This window comes from Panthera tigris, chromosome B1 (genome assembly GCF_018350195.1).
Source record: "Panthera tigris isolate Pti1 chromosome B1, P.tigris_Pti1_mat1.1, whole genome shotgun sequence".
Classification (NCBI taxonomy): Eukaryota; Metazoa; Chordata; class Mammalia; order Carnivora; family Felidae; genus Panthera; species Panthera tigris.
The window spans coordinates 152,390,091-152,402,892 of NC_056663.1; the positions used below are offsets into that span (position 1 = coordinate 152,390,091).

General features: G+C 39.9%; 1 long non-coding RNA gene across 2 annotated transcripts in view; it reads left to right on the forward strand.

Moving 5' to 3' along the window:
* The first annotated feature begins 12,418 nt into the window (after positions 1-12,418).
* Positions 12,419-12,802, forward strand: part of LOC122238028 — a 73,410-nt gene continuing 73,026 nt past the window's right edge. For both annotated transcript variants that reach the window (XR_006216984.1, XR_006216983.1), the window contains exon 1: positions 12,419-12,500. This is a non-coding gene — a long non-coding RNA (uncharacterized LOC122238028). The remainder of the gene's footprint in view (positions 12,501-12,802) is intronic.

Sequence of the window (12,802 nt, forward strand, 5' to 3'; positions counted from 1 at the left end):
AATTGTTCCAACATCAGTTTTTGAAAAGGACACTTTTTTCCTCCAATAATTGTATTTGTATCTTTATGAAATATCAGTTGTCCCTATATGTGTAGGTCTATTTCTAGATTCATGTTCCATTTCTTTATTTATGTCAATATCACACTCTTTTTAATACTGGAACTTTATAATAAATCATAAAATCTTGTATGGTTGTGCTCCCATATTATTTATCTTTTTCAAATTTGTTTTGGCTACTTAAGCCCTTTACATTTACACATGATTTTTATTAAGATACAATTAACATGTACTATTATATTAGTTTCAAGTGTACAACATAATTATTTGGTATTTGCATATGCTGTGAAATGATCACCACAATAAGCCTAATTAATATCTGTCTTCATACATAGTTACACAAATGTTTTCTCTTTTAATAAGAACTTTTAAGACCCAAACTCTTAGCAGCTTTAAAGTATGAAATACTATTATTAACCATAGTCACCATGTTGTATATTGGATTCCAGACATTTATTTTATAGCTGGAAGTTTATACCTTTTGACTTCCTTCACTCATTTCACCCACCTCCCAACCCATATCTCTGGCAACTGCCAATAAGTTCTCTGTATTTATGAGTTCTCTGTATTATGGTATTTGTTTTCCTCTGTCTCACTTATTTCACTTAGCATAATGTGCTCAAGTTCCACTCAAGTCACAAATGGCAAGATTTCCTTCTTTAATATGGCTGAATAACATTCTATTATATATCATTTCTTTCTTATCTGTTGATGGACACTTAAATTGTTTCCATATCTTGCCTTGGCTATTGTAAATAATGTTGCAACAATCATGGGAGTGCAAACATTGTTTTGAGTATTTTTATATTCTCTGGATAAATGCCTAAAGGTAGAATTGCTGCATCATACAGTCTTTTTATTTTTAATTTTTTGAGGAACCTCTTTACTATTTTCCATAGTGGGATTCCTACCAACAGTGCACAGATTTTCCCTTTTCTCCACATCCTAGCCAAACTTATTTCTTGTGTTTTTGATAATAGCCATTCTTTTTTAAAATTTTTTTTAAATGTTTATTTATTTTTTTTTTGAGAGAGAGACAGAGTGTGAGTGGGGGAGGGACAGAGAATGAGAGGGAGACAGAGAATCCGAAGTAGGCTCCAGCCTCTGAGCTGCCAGCACAGAGCCCGACATGGGGCTCGAACCCACAAGCTGTGAGATCATGACCTGAGCTGAAGTCAGACACTTAACTGACTGAGCCACCCAGGTGCCCCTGCCATTCTATTTGAAAATAGTCAGGTATGAGGTGATCCTGGGAGAACAGAGAGAGGGATTTATGCTGGAATGGTGGAATTGTTTAACAACAATAAAAGACATCTCACAAGAATGGTTAAGTCAGATGGCTTTTATTTTATCCTTCATTATGATGTTGGCTCACCAGAGAAGCGAAGACATAAGTAAAAGCACACACACACACACGCGCGCGCCTTTGCCATTAACAGGCATAATTATAAAATCTTTTCCCTTCCCTTAAACATGAGGTATGGTGAATATCCTAAAATAACATTTTTCTATCAGATCCCTAGAACAGTAGTGTCTCATTTCTCAGGGTATGTTGGCAGGTTACCTTTGAGCATAAATAAGGCCATTGTTACCATATTTTTTTATCTTTTTTAACTTTTTTTTATTACTTATTTTGGGAGACAGAGAGAGACAGAGCATGGGTGGGGGAGGGACAGACAGAGAGGGAAACACAGAATCTGAAGTAGGCTCCAGGCTCTGAGCTGTCAGCACAGAGCCCGACGCGGGGCTCGAACTCATGAGCTGTGAGATCACGACCTGAGCCAAAGTTGGATGCTCAACTGACTGAGCCACCCAGGTGCCCCAAATACATAAACTTTAAAATAATACATACAATAAAAAGTTATCATTTATTTACTGTAGGATTTGTCATATTTTTAATATACTAATTTAAACTGACAATATCTAGAAAGGTAAAAATAATAACTTGTCAATTTTATGGGCAATGGAAGCATTTTGAAAGAGAACTATTAACATTATGATAGACACAGTATGATGCTGAACACAGTTTGAAAATCCTTTTGTTGGAGGCTAAACAGCTTTATAGATCTTACAAATAGTTGTGGCTCTGACATTGTCACATAATTTTAATCAATAATATTTCTTATATTGCTGATAATTGGAAGCAAGTTTTTTCTGGGTCAAGTTATTTTGGTTGATTAGAAGATTAAAGCACTAATGGCATGTAGGTGTGTGAAATCAACTGCTAAAGAAAATAGCAAAAAACTCAAATTTTTTTTTGTTGTTAAACATGATTCAAAATGAAATTGTATGCTGTTGTCTATAATAATATTAACTAAGCAATTAATTCTATATGTATAAACAGATATTACTTATCATGCCTTTCAATATTACTTCAGTTTTACTTTTTCTCCTCAAGTTGCTTTTTTTAAAATGACTGATAACAGTACATTCATATATAAATATATGAATATGTAAATATATATTTTATATCATATAGAAATGTATAATATAAATATACCATTTATATATAAGATGTACTTTTACCCATAGGGAGATTTTTCTATATATGAACACAAAATTTTCAGGTCTTTCATAACAAAGCATACCCACACATGTAAAATTAATGATAATTAGATTTGGCAGGTATGATATTGCATACGATAAATACTAATAAACTCATCCAGGTACTACTACATATGTTTTTAAAAGATTAAGGAAATAAGTTATAGACATCACATTGATAGTGTTAGTAACGTCCATATACTACAGAATAATTCAAAGCACATAGAATATTTACTTCTTTAGGCATATAGTGTGATTCTCAGACTACCAGGGCAAATGGAATTTGATGTGTATATATTTAAGTAATATTTATTTAGCCAATCCCTGCTGCTTTAACCTAAAAAGAAACAAGCACTTTTTCATCTCATCTCCAAACATATCATCCTTCTTATACCTGCTGTACAGTATTCTCTATTTTTTATTTTTAGTTTCTTTTTATAAAATCAAGGCTTCAATTTTCACTCTGGAGTCTACATTTCTTTCAAGATCTCATTATTGCAATTATTGCTTTTCTCTCATATGTGATCAATTTCTATTTCTATTAAATCATTCCTATAGCATACTAATAAGATAAAATTCACATCTCAAAATATATCTTCATCTATCCAACTATGTATCTCTTTATACATACATTCCAAACTTCAATCCATACCCCTTTTCAGCTATAAACTCACAGCAAAATTTTTTAAAAAGCATATCTTACAGTAAGTCACACTGCATCCTCACACCACTATCTCCCTAAATAACTTCCGGTACCTTCAGTCCCAATACAACACTGAAACCGTTCTTGATCATCACCAAAGACCTCCATATTACAGTCCTGCCAAAGTAGGCCTACACATAATTTGTATCATACTTTGCTAGCCCATACCACGTTTTTAAAAAGTGAAGTTTTATTGGCAACATTTAAAGATTAAGACATCACAGGGTGCCTGGGTGGCTCAGTTAGTTAAGCGTCCGACTTGGACTCAGGTCATGATCTCACAGTTCATGGGTTCGAGCCCCGTGTCGGGCTCTCTGCTGACAGCTCAGAGCCTGGAGCCTGCTTCGGATTCTATGTCTTCCTCTCTCTCTGCCCCTTCCCTGTTCACGCTCTGTCTCTGTCTCAAGAATAAATAAATATTAAAAAAAAATTAAAGATTAAGAGATCACAATTATTATCTCTAGAAGATATGTCAATGTCAGGGTATGCCTAGAAACAGTGTCCTAGAAGTGAAAAGCCCCTGTAACATGAGCAAAGGACATTCTAGCTCACTTGAGTCCTTTGACTCCCTGAGACCGTAAATATTATCATTTGCTATTTCTATTTCTTTTATTATTTTTTGGAGGGGGTAGGGGGCATAAAAATAACTACATTTATCATCTCATAGTTTCTCTATTTCAGTGTGCTCTTTCCCTTATTTATTTATTTATTTATTTACTTATTTATTTATTTATATTTTACTTAATTATTTATCTTGAAAGAGAGAAGGAAGAGTGCAAGCAAGGGAGGGGTAGAGAGAGCAGGAGAGAGAGAATCCCAAGCAGGCTCCATGCTGGCAACACAGAACCCAATGCGGGGCTCGATTTCAGGAAATGTGAGATCATGACCTAAGCCAAAATCAATAATGAGATGTTTAACCACTTGAGCCACCATGGAGCCCCCTTTATTTATTTAAAAACATTTAGGAAGTATTGACATACAAAAAAAGCTTTATATATTTAATGTAGACATTATGATGAATTTAAAGATATGAATACACCTATGAAACTGTCACCATATACAATGCCTTAAACTCAACCATAACCTCTAGAAGTTTCCTTCCCTCCTCTTTTTTAAGGACATTTAATATATGATCATCTTAAATTTTTAAGGATACAGTATAGTATTGTTAATTATATGCACTATGCTGTACAGTAGATCTCTTGGACTTATTTATCTTTCATAAATAAAACTACATACCCTTTGATCAATGTCTCTGATTCCCCTTCCCCAAACCTTGGTCATCTCTACTCTCCTCTTTGCTTCAATGAGTTTGACTATTTTAGATTCCTGATAGAAGTGGGATCATGTAGTATCTGTCTATGTTTGGTTTATTACACTTAGCATAATGCCTTCCAAGTCCATCTACATTGTAGCAAATGACAGGATTTCCTTCTTTTGCAAGGATGACTAATATTCTATCATATGTCTACACACATTATCTACATGTTTTCGTTACCCATTCATCCATCAATTAACATTTCGGTTGTTTCCACATCTTGACTACTGTGAATAATTCTTCAATGAACATGAAAGTACAAATATCTCTATGAGATCCCAATTTCAATTCTTTTGTATAAGTATTCAGAACTGGGACTTCTGGATCACATGGTAGTTCTATTTTTAATTTTGAGGAACGTCCATATTATCTTTCATAATGACTACACCATTTTGCAGTCATATCAACAGTGTATGAAGGTTCCCTTTTCTCCACATTCTCCTCAAAGCTTATTATATATGACTCATCTTCTTAATAATAGCCATATTAACAGGTGTGAGGTGATATCTTCCAATGGTTTTGACTTGCATTTCCCTCATCATTAGTGATGTGGAGCACCTTTCCATATACTTGTTGGAATTTTGTATGTCTTCTTTGGAGAAATGTCTATAAAAGTCCTTTGCTCATTTTTAATTTGAGTTTTTGGGTTTTTTTTGATAGTGAGTTATAAAAGTTCCCTATATATTTTGGATATTAACCCCGTATCAGATATATGGTTTGAGAATAGTTTTCTCATTCCATAGTTTGCCTTACATTTGTTGATTATTTCCTTTGCTGTGCAGCAGCCTTTCAGCTTGATCTAGTCTCATTTGTCTGTCTGTGTTTTTCTTACCTGTGCTTTTGGTGTCACATTCAAGAATTCACTGGCAAGGCCAATATCAAGAATTATTTTTCCAGTATGTTTTCTTTTAGTTCTATGGTTTCAATTCTTTGTCTTAAGTGATGCTGCCTCAAAAATAAGTTTGGAAGTGTTCCCTCTGTATATTTTTGGAAGCTTTTAAAAAAAGAATTGTTATTATTATTTTTAAATGTTTGGTAGAATTCACCTTGATTTTTATTTGTTGGGAGGTTTTCCATTAATGATTCTATCTCCTTGATTATAACTGCAATGTTCAAGCTTTCTTCTTGGTTCAGTCTTGGTGAATTGTGTTTCTAGGAACTTATCCAATTCATATAGGTTGTCCAATTTGTTGATATATAATAACCCTTTATGATGTTTTCAAAATTTCTGTGGCATGAGTTGTAATGTCTCCCTTTTCATTTCTGGTTTTATTTATTTGAGACTTCACTCTTTTTTTTTAGTAAGTTTAAGTATTTTTTAAAAATTTTATCCTTAAAAAATCACATCAATTTTGCTTTTCTATTTTTATTTTTAATTTATTTCTGCTCTAAATCTTAAAGTTTCGTTCCTTCTGCAAACTTTGAGCTTCATTTTTTTTTTCCTGTTTGTTGAGGTTGTTGATTTGAGAGCTTTCTCTCTTTTGTGAGGTCATTATCTATTGCTATAAACTCCCCCCTTACTACTTTTGCTGCATCCTATACGTTTTGGTATGCTGTGTTTTTGTTTTAATTTTTCTCGAGGTACTTCCTTTTATTTTTAATATTTTTTAACATTTATTTATTTTTGAGAGACATAGAGAGACAGAGCATGAGCAGGGGAGGGGGAGAGAGAGGGGGAGACACAGAATCCAAGCAGGCTCCAGACTGAGATGTCAGCACAGAGTCCAACGTGGGGCTTGAATCCACGAACTGAGAGATTATGCCCTGAGCCAAAGTCGGACACTTAACTGACTAAGCCACCCTGGTGCCCCTCTCAAGGTACTTTCTAATTTCTTCCTTGATTTTTTCTTGAACCAAAAAGTTGTTAAAAATATGTTGTTTAATTTTAATGTGTTTGTGAATACCTGTCTTCCTCACAATTATTTATATCTTGTTTCATTCCATTATGTGTAGTTCACTGAGCCTCTTTAAGAGAATTGTTTTGAATTCTTCTTTGGGCCTTCATAGATCCCCATCTCTTTAAGATCAGTGGCTAGAGATTTATTAGCTTCCTTTGGAGGTGTCATGTTTTCCTGTTTCTTCCTAATCCTTGCATTCTTGCCTTATTTCTGCACATTTGAAGATCTCTTCCAGTCTGACAGGCTGGCTTTGGCAAAGGAAAGATTTCACCAGTCAGCTGTTGGATGAGGTTACAGAGAGGACATAAGTACCCATTGACCTATGACCTAGACCCCAGCAATCAGAGGCTCCTCGCCCTTTCTCCATCCTTGGAATGTGCATTCCCCTTGCCTTCCCATAATGACACAGCCTTGAGATGACAATGTGCTGTTGTGACCATCTGGATGGTATATGTGACAGATCCCACTGAAGGCCTTTATATAAACTTTTAAGATTCTGTTGAAGAGCAGTGGAGATCTACTCATCTTGTGACTGCCCAAGACACACCTCATAAGTAATTTCCCTTGCTTATTAAAATTGCCACCTATCAATCTGGAATGGCCTGCCTCTTTCCTCATTCTCTCTAGTCTTCATGTGCAAGGTCAGCCTCAGATTTCACCTGGGAAGCTGCTGAGGGAGCTCACTAACACTTGGCTAGCTAGTAGAAGACCAGATAAATAGGTCTTAGGAAAAACAAAACAAAACAAAACAAACATTTATGGGGGAAATCCTGAGTTGGCCATTGACCTTTATGTGTGGAGGGGTGATCCATATGTTAGATACTTGTGTATCATGTTAGTATGGGGATGCTCCCAAGTCAGTGGCTGGTTTGATGCATATTGGACTGAAGCAAAGAGGGGAACAAATAGCTGACACAGTGTTCTGGCCCCTGCTGTGGTCAGTTTGGCCACTGATGTCCAATTAGAGGCTGAAGTTCAAATTAGAAATTTGAAAGAAGAGCTGACTTAGAGTAGAACATGTGGCTCTCCACTACTCTGCTAGCTTTGGGTCTAGTAGATAAGGTGGGAGAATAGAATTATAATATAAATTGGAGACCTTAGCATGCTGTTTTGCAAAGGTAGGAGGGTGCAAGTTGCCTTGGATTAAGTTCCAAGCGCTTTGACAAAGCCCGATTAGAACCCTAAGAGGTGGAATCCCTGGGGGATTTAGGAGAGCAAAGAGAAGGATGTTGTGATAATTGACAGTGAAATAGATGAAATTTCATGGGACCATGCCATCCAACTCCTAATACAAAGGAAAGTAGGGGCGCCTGGGTGGCTCGGTTGGAGGTCCAACTTCAGTTCAGGTCATGATCTCACAGTTCGTGGATTCGAGCCCTGTGCCAGGCTCTGTGCTGACAGCTCGGAGCCTGGAGCCTGCTTGGGACTCTGTGTCTCCCTCTCTCTTTCTCTCTCTCTCTCTCTCTGCCCCTCCCCTACTTATGCTCTATCTCTGTCTCAAAAATAAACTTTAAAAAAAAAAAAAAAAAAAAAAAAGGAAAGCAAAACCACCACAACAACAATGCCACCCAGTGGGGCAGGCCCTAAATCAGGAAATGTTCATGATGAGCTTACTCCTGCTGAGCTTACTGATAATAGATGCCAAATTCCAGTAAAAGGCCAGGGAAAGTATCCAGACATGGTTAGAGGGTTAGTGCAGCTATGGGATGTGGAAGAGAAATGGTACTTCTTTGACCAGGCAGGAACATCACCACACTCTCTGTCCTCTGGCAGTACCCACACTGCATTTGGGGGGTTCAAGATACTCATTCCCTTATAGTTTGCATTATTCTAGCCTTCAGGGAGGTTGAGTCCAATGAAAGGGTTCTCCCTGGGCATGTAGGACCCTGGAAATCTATAGAGAATGTACAAAAATTCTTAGGGAGTTGGGAATGAGACAGACCATCTATGCCCTGATGTTTCAAGGCCCTGATTAGGTCACATTCACTGTAGAAATGAAAGTGAGACACTACAGTCCACACCCATCACATAGTATGGAATAGATATCCCGAGCCAGTCATGGGCAAGCATACATAATGTTGGGAAATCCATGATTCATCTGGGGTAATTTCACAAATCCTAGGAATGGGTACAGGCTATTGGAAAGACCCAACACAGAGAGGGAACTTGAAAAGCGAAAAGGCTATTCCAATCATGTGTAAAGGGTCCAATAAAAGTCACGTAGAAGCACATGTGGCTTGACCTCACTGTTGCCATGATCCCACCTACAAAGATAGACCAGTATCACAACACTATGCTGGGTGGCCTGTGTAAAGCCTTAAAACCTTAACAACAGTTAAGACCTTTCTCACCTGCCCCTACCCTCTCTGATGCCCCTCCTGTTTCAGCAAAGACCTCAGGAATATAGTCCTACTCAGGGTAGGTGTCTCCCATGCCCTGACTATATAATTTCAGCCAAGACTGCCTGCAGGAGAGGGCCACTGGAGGTGACCAGACATCAGGTTGAGCTCAATATTCACTGGTTCCCCAGAAATAAACAAAAGATGATGACTCTAGTTGATACTAGCCCTCAAAAGTTTTCTGGCCCCCTCAGTGCCACCAATGGTTATACAGGACAAATAGTTATGGTCAAGAAGGTCTTTTTGACATTGCTAACTGGGCATTCTTTTCCATGAGAATATGAGATTTTTATCTCTCCAATACCAAGAAACATACTTAACACTGATATCCTATAAAGTCATGCTCTACAAACTTCGATTGGTACATTCCACAAGTGCTGGGGGAAACACTAATGAGAAGCTGCCAAACCTGCCTCCCCCAAGGAAGAGTGGTAACTGTCACACAATATAAATTGCCCAGGGGCACAATGAAATAGGAGAAATATCCAAGAGCTGCACCAGCTGGGTATTGTACACTCTGCCCATATTGTTTCCAACAGCCCAGTTTGGCTGGTAAAAAAGTCACATGGCTCATGATAGATGATATCTATCAAGAACTGAACAGCGTGTTATCTCCCATCTATGAAGCTGTGCCTGACATTGCCACCATCTTAGATACCTTGACCACAGTCCTAGAAATGTACCATACTCTGCTAGATTTAGTCAATACTTTTTTTTTAAATATATCCCTGGCTGCTAAGTCACAAGATCAATTTACCTTGATGTGGGAGGAGCATCATGGATCTTTCAAGTGCTTCCTCTGGGTTACCTGCATAAACCCACAGTATGTAATGGGATAGTAACTCATGAACTGCCCCTGTTCTCCTTCCACACATTAGTAAAATGGGCTCATTACATTGATGATATAATGATAACATGTGAAGACTTGCTTCTGCTACAGGACACTCTATAGACTTTGCTGGGACATCTGCAAGGGAGATGACAGGCAGTGAACCCCCAGAAAATTCAAGGTTTAGGTACTGCCATAAAGTTTTTGGGAGTTGTTTGGTCAGGTAAGAAATGTGTTGTTCCAGACGCCATAATTGATTAGGTGTAAGCCTACCCAGAAACTGTAATTGATTAGGCGCAAGCCTAAGAGTATGAAAGAGGTGCAAGTTTTTGTAGGGTTTGGGGGTTTTAGAGGACTTTTATTGCCTACCTAGCATTGTGTCTTTATCACTTATATTGCTGAATAAATAAAGGGCAAGTGTGGGGCTGGGGATCAGAGCAGCAAGTCACCTTTGAGCAGTCAAAAATACTGGTGAAGTAGATTAAAGCTCTGGCCATCTCCTAAGCAGGGCTACCATTTCAGTTAGATGTGCCTGTGACTGTGGAAGTAATGGTGCTGGACACAGTGGGAGAGACAAAGTGAGCCATGACTTACCCTCACTTTGACTAAGTGGCATGCCTATTTGCAACAGAGGAGTATCCTGTTTTCCAAACCACTGGCTCTAGAAATGTAGCTGCTACTAGGCCCTTCAGAGTGGGTAGATACTCCAAATGCCCCCACCCCTATTCTGTGGTGGCCATTGTGTCCTGCAGAGAGGGACTGGGGGAAATTCCCATCGATGCCTGGAATACAGATGAATCTGGTCAGGACAATCTGCCCACAAGGACTGTAGTCACTATTCACCTCAACACTGACACCATCTGAATGGAAACAATTATGAACCACAGAAGCTAGTGACCTGAACTAAGAAAAGTTTGGCTGGAGGTGCTTGGGTGTCTCAGTCAGTTAAGTGTCCAATTCTTAATCTCAGCTCAGGTCTTGATCTCAGGGTTGGCAGTTCAAGCCCTGCATTGGGCTCTGCACTGGGCTTAGCTTCCACTTGGGTGGTTGAACCATTGCACTCTGGGTTTACCCAGGGCACAAAGGGGAATCTGCCTCATGGTAACCATTGCCAACCTCCCTCTCCTCAATGGCAGATGAGCACATCCTGTGTTCCACTGGTACAGTCATCCAGGACACCACCTTTATCCCCTCCATTGGCATGGAGGATGTTATAGCGTACATAAAAGCCCTTACTACATTCGCCAAGCAAGGGTTGAATGACAGCTGATAAAGCCAGTCTCTCCTGAACACTGGAAATGTGTCTAAGAAGACAAGCTGTCCTCCAAAATAGGAGGGCCTTGGACATTATCACTACCTTGCAAGGAGGCAACTGTGTTGTCATTCAAAGAGAATGTTGTGTGTTCACATCCATGAGTCAGCTAATGTATTATCTTTATTAAATCACATTAGTCAATAATTGAATGCCCTGAATGATCCAACTCTCAGCCTAGGGGACTTAATAAAGCAGTGGATTAGATCTTTGAGCTCCTGGGGAAAAAAATGTTACTTATTTTGGGCATCATTATTTTAACCTGTGTTTTCTCTTGCATATGCCTGTACTGTCGCTGTAGCATCTGCTTCCAATACAGCCAGAAAGCTGCCAAACAAGCAACTTCTATGTCAGTGAAAGCCCTTGCTGACCTCTCAGGGCACAGTGTGGAAGGGGAATGAGGTGTGTGTAAGATTTTAAGAGCTCCTCAAGAGGGGTGGATTGTTGGAGGACATTATCAAGAGGACATGACCAACATTTGACCCACAGGCTGGACCCAGGAAATTGGAAGCTCTACACCGCTTCCCTTGTCCTTGGAACATGCATTCCACTTGCTTTATCCATACTAGACGCTGTTTCAAAGAAATATCATTGAGATAGTAAGGTGCTGTTGAGACCATCTACACTGTATACCTGATTGAACCCAGTGAAGGCCTCTATATAAACTTAAAATTCTGGTAGGCTGGGGTAGAGATCTACTTATCTTGCAAATGCCTAACAAGCCTCCCAAGTAAGTTTCCTTGCTTATTAGAATTGCCACCTACCAATCTGGAGTGGTCTGCCTCTTTCTTCAGTCTCTTCTTGTCCTCCATGTATGGGGCCAATTTCAGATTTCACCTGGAAACTCCTGAGGGTGCAAGCCAACATCAGCCAGCCAACAATTCTGGGCACATCAGTTGGTGGTGTCCATAGTGAGCCAGTTCCCTCTCTTGGAATCCATTCTGGAGGGGGCTGGGGCTGCCTGGTGGGTTCAGAGTTTCAGCAGGGCCAGCTGACCGGTCTTTGCCCGGTGGGTGACCTGTTGCCAGGGTCTGCAATTGGATAAGGATCAGGGTTGGGGTCTCAGGGTCCACAATTGGGCAGGATACACTGCCACGGCCCTGCAGTTCGGCAGGGCTGTCTTGCTGAGCTCTGAGTTCTGGTGAGGACACCGCCAGTAAATCGCTGAGGTCACCTGAATCGGCTGGCTGGGCTCGATTGTCCGGCAAAACCGCTAACTGGGCTCTGTAAAGTGACGGTTCCCCGCGGGGCTTTCTGGGTGGGCGTGGCCAGGAGCAGGGCTTTACGTCGACGTTGACGTGAGTGGCGCGCAGGGTTCAGGAAGACACTTGCAGGGCTTCGCGGTGAAGGCGGCCTCCAGACAAGCTCCAGCATTGGGCGAAAGCTGTTGATGAGGCTCTTCAGGGGGATGAGACTGCCAGTGGTGCCGCGCACAGACTGGTAGGTGGGTTTCTGATTGCCAGGTGACTGGCAGGGTCTGCCGTGGAGAAGAGCTCCAGGTGTGGGTTCCGCTGCGGGAGGCCCTGAGGATGAGGCAGAGCAAGCTTGGCGACAGGCTCCTCATCTGTGTGATAGAGCAAACCCTTTTGCTCTGTGGTTGGCCCGAAAGGCGAGGGGCCAGCATCACTGAGATTCCAAGGACTGGTCACAGAAAACCCTGACCCGTTTTCCTCATTCCTCGCTGTCCCCAGATGGTGTAAACGTGCGGGACCCCATGTTGTTCACAGTTGAATCAGAAGTGG